Raw genomic sequence first — 14784 nt, 5'->3', positions numbered from 1 at the left:
AAAATTCCTTCACTTTAGATTGAAAACATCATAATTGGATATGCTTTTCCCTCCTACATTCTGTTGTAACTCTGATAATAACAGAGTTACCCTATGTCAGGGGACTTTTGAGACACCCTGTATACCTTATTTAATGTATGTTTGATGTCACTATAACTGTAGTATAATTTAGTTTGTTTAAATTTACAATTTAATACAAGTAGATTCGGATTTACATGCGTAGGATTTTGTATGCATCTAACTAATGAATTCTTTTATTTTTATGCTTAACTTAGTGACTTGGCTTTGGACTGCAACTGATTATTGTAACCCATTATTGCTTGAGAAGAAACAAGATATCCAAATCTTCATTTGGAGAAATCAAAGGTCTATTGGAAAGCTGGGGATTACAATCATTAATTTCTACATTTCAAGGTGCGTAGTAAATTAAATATTGTGTTTATTGTTAAATTACTATTATTGGGTTTAGAATCAATGAAGCACTTCATGATATTTTATGGGGATCAAGATGGGTGCCGGATAGATAAGTATTTGAGCGTCAGGCTCTTATTTCTTTTCAATTTAATATTTAATCAATGATTATTTTTCTCCCTCATTATTCCACCAAATCGTATTCCAAGATCATATATCCATTTTTGTTCGATATATCCATATTTTTGATCTCTTTCATATTTCTATATTTTCGATTTTTGATATTGTTTATATTTCGATATTGCTGTATTTTTCGATATTTCGAACAAGTTTCGATAGTTTGTCGACATCGATTATCTATATCTAAATTCGGATATCCCAAAGCCCTATCGAGCACCCTCCGAAATGAAGTTTTTGGCTATGGACCTGATTAGGGATGCGCACGAGACAAGACGAGACAATTTTTGTTACGAAATTCGAGACAAGATAGAGCTTTTCCAATAGAAACGGATCCAGTTTTCGAGACGAGACAACTTTCGCGGCACCTTTTCGAGAGGAGACAACCTCAAATCTTTTCTCTTGCGCATCCCTAGACTTGATCATGAGTTATCAAAAAAAAAAAAAAATGTTAATGAGAAATAACATGTAAATACAATATAGGTAGCTAAAACATTTTTGTTTTCATTCTTCAGTAATGCATTGTTATTAATCTCAGGGGGGGCGGTGGCTCAGTGGTAGAGCGTTCACCTCCGGTGCTTGGGGTCCCTGGTTCGATCCCAACTCGCGCCGTGTGGACTTTGTGGTGGACAAACACCTTGCTCGTGGGTTTTCTCGGGGTTCTCCCGTTTCCTCCCACTTTGTTCATTCCACCATTTCACTCATTTCTCATTATCACCGTCTCCTTATCCTAACCGGCATAACCGTGGGACGTTAAACTTAAAGATTTCATTTTTTATTAATCTCAGCATTTTATAGTATATTCTTAAGCTTAAGGTGATGTATAATTAAATTTTGAATTCAGTTAACTTATTTTGTTTCTCAGATTGTTTTTAAAATGTATGTACAATTGTTTATGTTCATTCTCGAGAGTTTAAAGTGACGTATAGTTATTAAACATAGTATTTAATATTGTACTCTTAACGTGGAAGTGATATACAGTTAACTTTTGTATTCAGTTAACATTTTTCTTTCTGAAATTGCTTTAAAAAGTATGTAAAAACGTTTTTATTTTCTTTCTTGAGTGCTAAAAGTGATGCAAAGTTATTAAGCTTACTACTTTATATTGTATTCTCAACCCTAAACTGATACACAGTGCGTTTTTGAATAAATTGTCAAGTTATTTGAGTGATGAACACTGGTAGAAAATCCTGACTACTACTGGAACATTTTGATTTTAAGGTGACGACTACTGGTGCAAGGATTTTAAAATATTGTTTTTCCTTCAAGGGCTACTCCTTTTTGAATTCTGACTACATGGTCACTATAGGAAGGATCAGTGAGTCTTTCCAACTATGGTACAGCTCCGACAGATTCACGATGCTCAGAGAAGAGAAAAAATAGTATGTTTTCAAACTTAAAGTGAGAACCACTGGCGTTTTTACCTTGCTATGCAAAAGTAAGTGAGTACTCCAATGGGGTTCCAATGCGGTACCTAATTTCTGCATTTTAGATATATGGAAATACATGTCTCTAAAATGTAAAGAACTGATTTTTTTAGGGGGGGGGATAAACTATAGGTATGTGGGGCTTGCATACTTGACGCTACAATTCGGAAATTGAATTAAAATATTACTAACGGCTATCAAGATGTTGTCAAATAAAGGGAGGACCAACACAGTTAAGGGGTTTTCGTGTTAGATGCTAAAATTTCCGAAATCGGTCATGGAAAGTTAATAAACACCAGTAGCAATTTCATCTTAAAGTAATTAGATATCTTCATGGGGTGTTAGAACATCATGGAGTCTACCAAAATTAAATTTTAAAAGCTTTTGAAAATATAATCTGACATTTGTAAACAGTATTTGAAATATGTATTTACCCAAAACTTCCAGCTAGTACATCTAACATCTGGAGAAACACTGTGAAATAAAAGCTTGAAATTTCGGAAACAATTATTGGTCGCAACAAAATTAAATAAGATGGTACTTCTATGGGTTAAATCAGTACCTCAGTACAATTTCGATCGAAAGATTAGTTCAGTCCTAGGTTTTCTTCAGGCAATTCCAAGGGTTCATCGAGCTGTGCAAAAGAATGAAAATTCGCTGTCAATATATAAGATAGTAAATAAGATATAAGGAATTATATATTTTATGACGTGAAAATAGAGATCTTTATGGATTTGTACTTTTGGGTCTTTCCTAAAAGAAAAAAATTCAGAAAACTACTGTATATACCTTAATAGACAATTCAGTGGGCGGGGACACAGTAGCTTAGTGGTAGGGTATTTAACTAATTTTTTTTTTTTTTTGCAGAAACTATTGGAGTATTCACTTAACCCATAGAAATACGATCATACTTAACTCCCTATTTAATTTTAAAATTAAATAAAAGGAAATATTTCAGTGTAGCGACCCACGATTATGCATTTTAGTCTCAGGGAGATTATGATTAAAGCAAGTGAATGTTGTTGACAGAATTGATGGAATGCAAAGGTGGGAGGAGAGTACCCCGAGAAAACCCACTAATACGATGTCCACTACAAACTGACTTGGCCGTGGATCGAATCAAGAACCCAATACACCAGAGGTAAGCACTCTACCACTAAGCCACTGTGCCCCCGCCCATTTAATTGTCTATTAAGGTATATACGGTTGTTTTCTGAAATTTCTTCTTCTTACAGCAAATACTCAAAAGTACAAATCCATGTGGGTCTCTATTTTTACGACGTCATAAAATACATAATTCCTTATATCTCGCTTGCTATATTAGATATTGACAAAAAATGTTCACTTTATTTCAGAGCCCGATGAACGCTTGGAATTGTCCAAAGAAAATTTAGAGCTGAATTAATCTTTCGATCGAAATTGTACTGACGAGTCTGAGGTTCTCACTTAACCCATATAAGTACCATCTTATTTAACTTTTGTAAGGATCAATAATTGTTTTCTGAAATTTCAAGATCTAATACGCTTTTATTGTATGGTGTCTCTCTAGCTGCTAGATGTACTAGCTGGAACTTTTAGGTAAATACATATTTCTAATACTCTTTACAAATGTCAAAATATATTTTACAAAACTTTTAAAATTTAATCTTGGTAGACCCCATGATGTTCTTAAACTCCATGGAAATACCTAATTATTTTAAGATGAAATTGCTACTGATGCTTATTAACTTTACATGACCGGTTTCGGAAATTTTACCACCTAACACGAAAACCCCATAACTATATGGATCCTCCCTTTATTTGACAATATCTTGATAGTCATATTTTAATTAATTTTCTAAATTGTACTGTCTAATATGCAAGCTCCACGTACCTATGGTGTCGCTTTTTATTTCACCATATTTCGGTAACTGTTAGGCGTACCGACTTGCGGTTTCGGTAAACACACACCTCTAACGTTCTTTAAAACGTTATTAAGACATATTTTAGAATATTTAGAAATGAGAGTTCTGGGAATATCATGGTACCCGAAAACCCCCATCAGGGCGTGTGTGTAGTGTATTTAATTGAAACTACTTTTGAGGTTGTTGTAAGCCCTCGTAATTACGTTTCCGAAACTGCACCATCTAGTACGCAAACTCCACAGTTCTGTAGTGTCGCTCTTTATTTTCCCATATCTCATTATCCATAAGGCTTACCGAGTTGAGGTTTTCGGTAAACAGATGTCAGTTCCTTACATTTTAGAGACATATATTTTCATATATCTAAAAAATACAGGCATTAGGTACCCCATGGTAGCCCGAACACCATTGAGGTACCCACTTACTTTTGAATGGTAATACATTTTGAGTTGTTGTTCAGCATCAATAAACACTTCATAGTTTTTCTACGTGCAACCCAAAAGTCCATACCTGACCGAACAGATTTTGTCCATTTAATCTCAAAAATGTTAAGATACTTTGTATTGTTAAGTACAACCAAATTAAGCACACTGAATATAACATTTTAAATATTTTCTGATTTTTGTTGCAGGTATTTCGTGCATCAAACCAGGATTCTGCTTGAAAGACAGTCAAAAGAAGCAGTGTAGGTTGTGGCTAAAAGTACGCCCTTTCTGAAGACAGACTCAGTTGTACTTACATTATTTTGTACGAATATATAACCCTAATAAAGATACTGTACTACAAATTATTTCTTTCTTCCATAAATTATAATAAAATATTATCTCTGTTTAAAGAAAATGATTGTTAATGTTAAGTCATTTTAATTCTTTTTCTCTGTAATAAGAACATTATCCCTAGCAATATTTTTTATCTTTGTGCTATTGCGATTGGATGAAGTAAAATTCTATACGAAGCACTATTATTTCAGACATGCATTAATAACTAATGTATTGTTCTGTATGTAAGACAATGTGTATACTGAACATGTCTAGCGAAGGTGTTGTTTTAATACAGAATCTATAACTCAGCTTTTCAGTAGTCAACTTTATTGGGAATCCGAAGAAAGAAGTTAAAAAAAAAATGTTGGACTTACCAGCGTGTGTGTGTTCGAATTCTGGACTAATCCAAATTATCCAGAGAAATCATTATATATTTCTTTGTTGCTATTTCAGATGTATCCTTTATCCAAGTCGTATGAAACGGAGACTTCATACATCGCTATACTTTGTATGAACTATGTTCCGTATTTACTTAATCACTTTGTAACTTTCTCTAGTGTTGACAAGGCCGCAGGTGTCAATCGAATAGTTTAGTGTTTCACTCATGTCACCTTGTGACTAAGGTACGTCCTGTCGGTATATATATGGTACTGGGTTCAATTAGCGATAAAATACATTTTTAGCGTTAAACAAATGCAAAAATCTACACGAAATGAGATACCGTGATCTCTGACTTACGGATAACACCAAGCAACTAATGGTACTGAGTGTGATTGAGTTTACTAATTACTATTTGGCTAAAATCAGTGTTCCTTTATCTATAGTTCTTTTCGTGCTTTGAATTGCAAAGTTTGAAATAACCGTTTTAAATTATTGTGTATATATATCATCCGAGTAATTCTGAGAATCATTGCTCTTTCTTTAAGCAATGTATGAGACTGTTAAATTGCTCTTTCCTTAAAATGTTGCACTAAGAAGGATGCATCCAGGAAAGTCCAAATTTGCAGAATGTCTATAGCAGGGAAGAATAAATATGTTTAGTCGATGGCTGCACAACGCCTCCGCTGTCACCACGTTGTCACACAGCGAATACAGCGAACGTTTAAGAGTATTCTGCACTTACTATTAGGTATCGGCCTGGGAACTTTGGCGCATCTACCCAGTCTCCTTCTTGGTGTTTCATTTTTAATGGCGAGTACTGAGTAGGAATAATATTGTAAGCGAATGCGTTTCCGGCTGACACCACACTTTTAATTATTGCGACATTAAAAAAAAAAAAAAAAAAAACTGTTAATTAAAATGTACAGAGAAGTTATTTCTGGAAAATTCTATTCAGGCCTCTTGTGGTAACAACTGCACTTTAGTAGAAGATACTATTAAGGAAAAGAATGAGGTAAAATAATCTTTATATCGTACAAGCAATGGATGATAACAGCTTAATAAATGATTGTACGTAAATCTTGTTTGAGTTTGAATATAGGATTGTATGAGGCTGTGCATTTTGCATTATTATTGAGGTGCTGCAACTAACTAACTGCAAACCATATGATAAATTCTTACAGTAATATATCACATATTGATTTACTCTGTATGGAAACGAAAATAGTTTAATATATGGTTAACCTCCTTTGTGCCAGGGGCGGATCCAGAGGGGGGCGATCGGGGCGATCGCCCCCCCCCCCCACAAGAGGAAACTTTCTTATTTTATATATAAATAAACCCATCCATAACAAGTTTGGAGCTCTTAAAAGTAGCAGTATTACCGCCGACCGCCCCCCCCCCAGAAGTCCGTCCTGGATCCGCCCCTGCTTTGTGCCCATAATTTTAAAATTAACGCTTGTGTCACTTTTCAACACTTGACTTTGCAGTAGCTTTCCAACGAATTAGCAGGAAGCCCAAACTTATAGGACACCCTGCAGGTAAATACATTTCTTTGGACAGTTTCACTGCTCCAAACTAAGATTTGAAAAGTGTAGTATTGTTAATTTTATTATTATTGGCACAAAGGAGATCAACCATATTTTAAGCTATTTTTGTTTTCATACAGAGTAAAACAATATTTGACAACATTACAGTAAGAATGTATCATGCACTTTGCAGTATGTTGCAGCACTTTAATAATGGTGCACTATACGTACACTCTAGATCCTGCATATGTCCGATCCATACATTACAAGAAGGCAATACGTATTCGATACAGGTAAAATCTGTATATTTCATATGGACAACCTATTAGCTATATACATCCAATCTATACATTACATATGGCCAACCTGTACGCGACATACGTATAATCTATATGCTGCATGCAGACAGTCTGTAACCTACATATATGCACTCTGTATGGTGCATACGGATATTCTGTATGCTGTATCTGGACAAGCTGTGTGCGACATAAGGAAAATCTGTATAATACATACGTACAATACGTATACTGTATCTAGTCGTACGTATGGGGCACAAGTACAATATAGATGCTGTCTCGGGGTTGAACGCAAGAAACATACGTACAGAACGTATATTGCATACTTCTTGAAATCATGCTCCGTCCTGATAGTCAGTGTATGTCGTCATTATTAACCCACATGCTACATACGACCCTGACGTCACAAAGCTAGATATTACCTCCGTATATACTTGTTACTGCAGATAACGTCACACGAATGACGTCATTGCACTTGTGCAGACAGTACGTATAATACATACTTTTTCAGCTATACGTTTGCTGCAGGATGTTATATACGGTTGTACGTTAAGTCCAGAAACTACAGGAATTACGAATGTAACCTACGTTTTTAAGTATGCCACCTACATTTTTTTTTCTCAGTGTAGTATAATTATCCTCCTCCTCCTCCTCAGTGTTCTCCCATTAATAAACAGGCCAGTTTCCGTGAACTAGGTAAGAAGCTTCCATTTTTGCGATTTCCCGCTAATATCTGCCTCGCAACCCAACATAAAGTACCACCCTCCTTATTACAATCTATCAATTCCAACCTTCTTACACACTCTCGCTCTCCTGATATCACCCCCTTTACTACATCCCTCAGAATGCAATCCCTTAGCAAGATCAAAACTTGTGATCCGTCCATTTTTCGCTTCCTTATATCGTCTAATATTGCTCTCGTCTCTTGCATTCTTTCAGCATTTCCTAATTCGTTTTCCTCTCTACCCTGCTAACCTTCTTTATTTTACTCCACATCCAAATTTGCAAGGTTAAAATTTAGGCAATCAAGTTCGAAAGTCAAAATAAAATTTGACTGAGTTCTGAAGACAAGTTCTGAAGGCTAAAAGAATAAAAGTTCTGAAGACAACATTATTTTCTAGTAAGGAATGTATATAGAACTTCTTTTAATATTTTTTGCTGTGTAACAAACAACAATTTCATCACGTTAACATTCCGATTTTTCTATTTAAAAACAACGTTGCTGTCTGATAGAATCATAAGGAACTAATTGCACTGAAATATCATTCTGTAGGGAATTACCTTTTATTTTTTCTTGATTAATTTATCTAGAAGATATTTGCAACGTTATATAAAATTAGCAATTATTGCGGAGAAAGTCAAATCACTACCCCAGCAATAATAATAATAATAATAATAATAATATTTGAAGGTGACCAAGAAAGTTCTGTCTCTTTGTGGAGGTCTGTGTTCAATTTGCCTTCACACCGTGAGTTGAATGCGAATGGATATAAGGTGAAGGTCAGTTGTTGGACGAGACGAGACGAGACAGAATTTTCATGAAAGGGTACGAGATGAGACAGAGCTCTTTCAATAGAAACATATGCACTTTTCCAGACGAGACTACCTTCACGACACATTTTAGAAACGAGAATGCCCCAAACCAGGTCTCGTGAGCAACACTAGTAAGTATATCCAACATACTACTTGGTTGTGGCTGTTCAGATACACCGTGAACGTGCGTAAGGACTGAGTGAACATGGGGCCTTCACAGGGCGACATAAGGGCTTGTTTGCTGTACGAGTTCAAATTGCTGCTCCGCGGGGCGGAAGATATGACAGACCTTTGGTGAGGGTGTCGTGACTACGCGGAGAGTGCAGTGGTATGACGGTTTAAGAACGGTGACGAAACACTCGAAGACGCACCACGTGCCGGAAGACAAACAGATGTTCAAAATAAAGATCTTCAGGCAGCAATTGAGGCGAAGACAGACATGTGAAGAACTGGTACTACATTTCAGTGTAAGTGGAGAAACCATTCGGCACCACCACCATCAACTTGGGAAGCACTGCAAGTTGGGTTTATAGGTCCTACATGATTTGACTTGGAGCCAGAAAGCAACGCGAGCAGACACCTGTGTTTCTTTGGTGTCTCGTCTGAGGAAGGAGCAATTTCTGGACAGGGTGTTGACATGTGATGGGAAGTGGGTCCTGTACGAAGCTCCACGGCGCCGTCATTGTTGGTTAGCATCCCATGAACCGGTTCAAAAACAGCCCAAGCCAGCACTACGCCAGAATAAGGTTCTCCTGTGCATTTTGTGGACTGCTCGAGGCATCGTCCATCGGGAACTGCTACCAGCTGGTCAGATCATCAATGCAACTGTGTACTGTCACTGTGTACTGTCTGGATCCAGCAGTTCTGAATCGCAAAGGGGTCCTCTTGTTACAAGGCAACGCTAAGCCCCACGTGGCTAAAATGACCCAGTACATCATTCTACGCCTTGGATGGAAAACACTATTGGATCCGCCATACTCCACGGACATTGTACCGTCCGATTATCACCTGTTCCATTCCTTGGGCAATCACATTAGAGAACGCCAATTCAAATCGCTAGTAGAGGTTCAATATGCACTTGATACCTTCTTCACTTCACTTCCCACCAAGTTCGACTGCGATGGAATCCATGGCCTTCCAGAACGTTTTCAGAAGGTCGTCGAGGCTGATGGAGACGATTTTTGATATTCCAGGTACGTCTTAGGTTACATACCAATGTTCGAAGGTGTTGGTGAAAAGGCGGCGGAACTTTCTTGGGCACTCTTAAAGTTATAATAATAATAATAATAATAATAATAATAATAATAATAATAATAATAATAATAATAATAATAATAATAATAATAATAATAATAATAATAATGTGTCCTGCCCAAAGGCAGATGTTTGACCCGAAGGTCCATGGGTATTGATTCCAGCTCGTACCAAGTAAGTTTTCTGGTGAACAAACCCCATGTGCATGGGTTTTCTCGGTGTTCTCCCATTTCCTCCCACTTTCTTCATTCAACCACATCAATTATTTCTCATCATCACTGTCTCTCTTAGCGTTGGTGCATAACGTGGGACGTTAACTAGATATTTCCTTTCAATTTCACTTAATGTGACATTTAACTTGACATAGAAACGCAGAAAGGAAAAAAGTCAGTAGTAATATTAATTACAATACCAATTAGTTAATATAGGGTAAAATTAAAATTTTATTACTATTTCACCTTCAATTAGTCACATTTATCATTCATACACCAACTTCGAATTGAATTCTACAACAAAGCTCTTTATAGTATTCCGTATAGAAAATAAGTGAAGAATGTGACGACCCGACCCGAGTGACCCGACACGAGCTAACCCGACTGACCCGACCCAACAACCCGACCCGTTTGAGAGCACTATCAGAGGGGTACTATTTACAGTACAATTTATTTTGTATGGTTTAGCATACTTTAAGGCTACCATACTTTTTGAAAACAGAAAAAACGGGACGTCTTACAAATTAGTAGTAAATATTGCATTTTGTATTAATTTTATCTTTCGAATTTTACTACAGTATCGCACTAGTTATACAACTTAAAATAATGTATTAATATAGTCCATACTCAGTGGCGTATTTAGGGGGAGGGCTTCCGGGCTCAAGCCCCCCACCGAAATCTTACTTACTATAGTAAAGTATATGAAATATCTTGTAGAATTTTCATATTTTCAGGCAAAGCACCCCCGGAAGTTAGCAAAGCCCCTCCCGAAACAAAATCGTAAATACGCCACTGTCCATACTTAATCAACAGTGCTAAACATTATTATAGAAGCTAGAAGCTGTTATACAATATAAACGCAATCAGTGAACATACAATATTTAGGCAAAAATTATATTTTCAATATTATTACGCATACCACCTTTATATGCTCTACATGTCTATAAAGAAAAATATCCAGATTTATGAAGTTGTTTCAAAATTTCAATAGGCTGATTTATTTTTGTTAACCTAAAATGCGAACTAAAAGAAAGCAATTTGCATAATTGTTTTTCTGAAGCAGAAAAAAAAATGTGTTTTCGGGGCTGGTCTGCAACGTCACAAGAATTTGTTGCCACCTCGGGGTACACATTCTTACTTTTAGTGATAAGAGTGCTACTTAGGAGGATTTAAACATTGCATGTTATATCCGGGGAAGCAGCGATTGCAATAATAATAAAGATTAGAATGAAATTGTTCCTATAGTATTGTCGGAATTAAAAGCAAAAGGAATAAGTCGATTTTATTATATTTTCAGAAATTTTGATATGTAATTAATAATAATAATAAAGAAAAAAAAACAGGAGAAGAAGGAAAATTTCTGCACACCGGGACAAATTTTAAGAAACCGGGGCGTATGGTAGCCTTACATACTTATTTGCATGCGGAGTGTCAGTACGGAGCCACTACGTAGCAGAGTTGAAACAAAACCTCGTAAATAGGTTGCCAACTCAGGAAAACAAAATTACCGGCACACCCTCAAAATTCTCTGTACAAATGAGAAACTGAAGACTGTATTGATCGTTATTGTATTTACCAGCAATTGCCACTTGTTTAAAATTATCGAAACAGATTAATAATACTGGATATTAATCTTCATGTAACAATAGTTGATTCATAAAATGAAATTTACTCTTCACTTCAAACAAAGGAAATTGCTTTAAAAAGTCATTTTCTACTCTCAATAAATGAATAAAATTCTTTTACAATAAAATATAAGTGTTATCAAATTTGTTATATTAAATAAATAAAAAAAACTGCCATACATTAAAAAAATATCGATAATGTATAATACAACGAAAATTTGTGTTTGTAAAGGCACTGTTGAAAAATTTCGATGTTCAATGTTATATTCTGGATTGCAGATTCCAAAATACCGGTCAGAAGGGGTCTAATAAGAAGTTTGTACCGGTCACGGCCTTAATCAAAATCACAGCAAATACCGGCCAGTTAGCAACTCTACTCGTAAATCAGAATGCTGAATGCACCAAAATACTTCACCATGCATTCTATAGTTTCTGCAAAATGAATTTAATGAAGATGATCAAATAAAACAAAATACTGTGTTATAATTTTCCCTTTAACAGTCTACTTTGTGAATTTGTTATATCTTCCACTTATCAATTTCCTGTACGAGATGAGAATAACGGTTTCTGCGCAAGATAGAAAAAAAAATAAATTTTTCTCATAAGGATTCAGTTCACGTAAGAAATAATGAATAAGTTTAATAATAAGAGCCGAGGAGTGATAAACTAACTCAGCAATAATGATTGTAAGTATAAATATAAATATAAAAAAAACAAAAAAACATTTAATTCCATCATCGTTAGGATGGATGCCATTAATTGTGTACAAACAAAAATTACGCATGCATATTTCTGTACAAACGATGTACAAACGATTACGAAAATTTGTGATTCAATTGGACATGTTGGTGGGAAGCTACCACTTAGAGAGCCCCCAGTTTGTTTTCGTTCTGGCGGCGCCCCTAATTGTGTACAAACGAAAATTTTGCCTGAACATTTCTGTAAAAACGACGTACAAACGATTGCGACAATTTGTGATTGAATTGGACATGGTCGGGGGCTACCACTTAGACAGCCCCACTTTGTTTTCGTTCTGGCGGCGCCCCTAATTGTGAACAAACAAACATTTCGCCTGCCCGTTTCTGTACAAACGAAGTACAAACGATTGCGATAATTTGTGATTGAATTGGACATGGTGGGGGGGCTACCACTTAGACAGTCCCCTTTCTTCTGTTCTGGCGGCACCCCTAATTGTGTACAAACGAAACTTTTGCCTGCACATTTCTGTACACACGAAGTAGAAACGATTGCGATAATTTGTGATTGAATAAAACATGTTGGTGGGGGGCTACCAGTTAGAGAGTCCCCCACTTTGTTTTCGTTCTAGCGGCGCCCCTAATTGTGTACGAACATACATTTTGCCTGCACATTTCTGTACAAATGAAGTACAAACGATTGCGATACTTTGTGATTCAATTGGACATCGTGGGGGGAGCTACCACTCAGACAGTTCCCCATTTTGTTTTCGTTCTGGCGGCGCCCCTAAGTTTGTTCAAACAAACATTTCGCCTGCACATTTTGTACAAACGATGCACAAACGAATGCGACAACTTGTGATTGAATTGGACATGGTGGGGGCTACCACTTAGACAGCCCCCATTTTTTTCTGTTCTGGCGGCGCCCTTAATTATGTACAAACGAAAATTTCAGGTGCACATTTCTGTACAAACGAAGTACAAACGATTGCGACAATTTGTGATTGAATAGGACATGGTCGGGGGCTACCACTTAGACAGCTCCCAATTTTTTTCGTTCTGGCGGCGCCCCTAATTGCGTGCGAACATACATTTCGCCTGCACATTTCTGTACAAACGAAGTACAAACAATTGCGACAATTTGTGATTCAATTGGACATGGTGGGGGGCTACCACTTAGACAGCCCCCATTTTTTTCTGTTCTGGCGGCGCCCCTAATTGTGTACAAACGAAAATTTCGCCTGCACATTTCTGCACAAACGAAGTACAAACGATTGCGATAATTAGTGATTGAATAGAACATGTTGGTGGGGGGGCTACCAGTTAAACAGCCCCAATTTGTTTTCGTTCTGGCGGCGCCCCTAATAGTGTACAAACGAATGTTTGGTCTGTACATTTCTGTACAAACAATGTACAAACGATTGCGGCAATTTGTGATTCAATTGGACATGGTAGGGGCTACCATTTAGGGGAACTCCCTCGAGAGGAATCACTCTACTTATTTATTGCAAAAAGCAGAATTTAAAAATTCGCATTCGTCCAAAGTTATCGTGTGAAGTAACAGCCGTTTGTATGTACGTACTAATATTGATAAGTTCCACTACGCGATACCAATTAATAGTTCATATACCCGCGCCACACACACACACTAGCATTTGTACACACGAAAGTATACCTGGTAGTATCCACACGCTTACGCCGGAACTAGAAACAAACAAACACACACACACACACACAGGGAGAGAGAAAGAGAGAGAGAGAATATCTTGTTGTTACCTTTATACTGAATGCACCATTACTCACAAAATCAGTTAAAAAAGAAAAAAGAAAAAAAGTTGTAAATGAAACTTTCAAAGATTGGTACCACTGCTGCGTGTCACACATGAGATTGTTCCATAATGATTGATTCGTAATATGATGTATATGGGTTTCTTAATGGTAGTATAACAAAATGCCTTCAAATTGACCACTAAATAAAAAGTGAAATTTATTTCTCAAATTTTGTAAAATCGAAGTCGGTGGGCATTATGGGAACAGTCTACAATAACAATATATGCAAATAAATATTAATATACTTCACGTTTTCCAGTGGGTGCAAGAAAGCTTCGAATAGTATTTGTTGCCACAAGCATTAGCTGATGTAAATATATAAGTACATAAATATTGTATTCAAAGTAACAAATTATTGGAACTGTTGAAGATTAACACAATTGAATACATATAAATATATTGGATAATATTGAATATTTTTTTTATTTATTTATTGCTCAACACAATAGACAGATGTACAATTACAGTGTTGAAATATTACAATACATTTTTACAATAGTTTTTCTAGTACCTTACGATCTACTGTATAGATATCAATTTTGTCAAGTCTTTGACATAATTTGTTATACATGGAGAATATTTTCCAAATTGATGACTTCACCATCATGTTAATCCTAGCATTTTGAAATAGCAGAGACCTGTATTATTAGCTTAAATTATTTTAAGTGAAGGAATGTTGAAGTTTAATGTTGATATAAAGTTTGAACAATCAAATTGATTTCGAACTAGTTTTTTGGATGAATACCAGATCTGCA

Source organism: Thermobia domestica, chromosome 5 (assembly GCF_964235325.1).
Source record: "Thermobia domestica chromosome 5, izTheDome1.hap1.1, whole genome shotgun sequence".
Classification (NCBI taxonomy): domain Eukaryota; kingdom Metazoa; phylum Arthropoda; class Insecta; order Zygentoma; family Lepismatidae; genus Thermobia; species Thermobia domestica.
Note: the sequence above shows the minus strand (reverse complement) of the source record.